This window comes from Cervus canadensis, chromosome 28 (genome assembly GCF_019320065.1).
Source record: "Cervus canadensis isolate Bull #8, Minnesota chromosome 28, ASM1932006v1, whole genome shotgun sequence".
NCBI classification, from domain to species: Eukaryota; Metazoa; Chordata; class Mammalia; order Artiodactyla; family Cervidae; genus Cervus; species Cervus canadensis.
In genome coordinates this window covers 35828489-35830781 of record NC_057413.1, presented here as the reverse complement: position 1 = coordinate 35830781, position 2293 = coordinate 35828489, and positions in this window count along the sequence as shown.

Below are 2293 nucleotides of genomic sequence, written 5' to 3'. Positions count from 1 at the left end.
TGGAGAGGGAGGTGGGAGGGGGGATCGGGATTGGGAATACGTGTAAATCCATGGCTGATTCATATCAATGTATGACAAAACCCACTGGAAAAAAATAAAATAAAATAAAATAAAATAAAATAAAAATAAATTAAAAAAATAATAATAATAATAAAAATAAAAATAAATCTCAAAAAAAAAAAAAAAAGAATTGATGCTTTTGAACTGTGGTATTGGAGAAGACTCTTGAGAGTCCCTTGGACTGCAAGGAGATCCAACCAGTCCATCCTAAAGGAGATCAGTCCTGGGTGTTCATTGGAAGGACTGATGCTGAAGCTGAAACTCCAATACTTTGGCCACCTGATGCGAAGAGCTGACTCATTTGAAAAGCCCCTGATGCTGGGAAAGATTGAGGGCAGAAGAAGAAGGGGACAACAGAGGATGAGATGGTTGGATGGCATCACTGACTCAATGGACATGGGTTTGGGTGGACTCCGGGAGTTGGTGATAGGCAGGTAGGCTTGGCGTGCTGCAGTTCATGGGGTTGCAAAGAGTCAGACATGGCTGAGTGACTGAACTGAACTGAATCACAATTTGAGCTCTCAATCTTGCCAATCAAGTTTCCATCTTTCAGACTTTACATGAATGGGAAATTAACCTCTGTGATGCCTGGCCCATTATATCTCTGGAGACTTGTTTGTTACCACAGTTGGCATAACTTTAATAGGCATTTCATTTAATCAACAGGGTTTTATTATCACTACTGTATGTGTACCAGATGCACTAATGATTTCTATTAAGATCAACACAGTAATTTATAAAAATATGCCAAGTCATGTGGATACTTCACAACTGTGTAGCAGATTTTTTAAATGTCTTGAAACTCCTTGATCTTAGAAATCCACATGATATTTTTTATTACTTTTTGGGTAAGTCATTTCAGACATTAACTTTCCTTGTTAAAGCTGGAAAATACTAAATAAGTTCTAGACAAGCATATGAACTACACCAATGCCAGTGACAGTTTGTGAATTCAGGTAAGTTGTGAAGGTGATGAACAAAGCAGTCTTATATTTACACACCTGATGAGGGAATGATATTTGTACTAATTGTACAAAGGCAACAGAGATCCTACTCAAATGATTTTAAGTGAATTCTCATGTATTTAAATAATTCTGGGTGAAATGAAAGACCGCTGGAGCATCTTTTATATGTTGGAGCATGAAAGAATAATGTTGTTCAAAGTGGCAAATTCTGTCCTCTGAGTCTGGATTCTATTTCACAACAATTTTGGACATTTGATGTGGCTTAGATTGCAGTTTTCTTTTGTGAATTTTCCATTTGGCAAACACAAAATTAAACAAGCCTGAGAAGCTTTCATCTTCCCTTCCGCATTAGCGTCCTGACCACCACATCCTCCCCCAGGCATTAAGTCTGCCTCTCCGCTGATGCGAACAGGCTAGAATCAATGGAGTGATATTTGAAAAACCCTGAAATAACTGCTGGGGGTTACACTTTATGATATCAGAGAGCTCCTGGCTGACGTAGGCCTGTGCAGAAGCCAGAAGGGAGCAAGGGGTATGTATGAAAGGGAGGAGGGGGAGGTTGGAGAGGGAGAGAGAGAAGCCCTTTCTTGTAGGGTCATCCCTCCTTGTCCCCTCCTTTCAGGAAATGCTGCCTGCAGAGGAGCCTGTAGACTCTGCACCCGACTGTCCCCCACAATGGGCCAACTTCCTGACCATACCTGAGAAGCTTTCCCTCCCGGTCCCCCTGCCCCCTTCCTCTAGATCTGCACAGTACGAAATAGACACACTGCACATGCATACCACTTTGTACATTTCACAAAACAATGACAAGCGCTTTGCATTTTATAAGAATCCAGATGAAAGAAACTAAGGCTGGGGAATGGCAGGGATTCTGCACACATCAGCATGATGCCTGGGAACCACCTGAACCTGGGCTAAACATCCACAGCCCCCCTCTGACACCTGAATACCTTCAGTTCTCTAACCACCCCCTCCCTGGAGATGGCAATAAAATTCTCTGATCTCCCAGTCCTTAGATAGATAGAACATGCAGCAGAATGAAGTTCTCAGCCCTGAGTCAGGGATTCGTGGCAGTAGGAGGAGGGTGAAGGGGATCCCGGGGCTTGCTGGCAGCTCTGCTGGGCGCTGGCACCTCTGCCTGGGCCCCGGCTGTGGTTGGAATTGCCTGGAGCTGCCGCAGGGCCAGGAGTGTCTTTCTCTTGGCAGGCAGGCAACAGCCGCTCCTCTCTGCTGCAGCCCTCAAGAGAACTATTCCGTGCCTGGTGCCA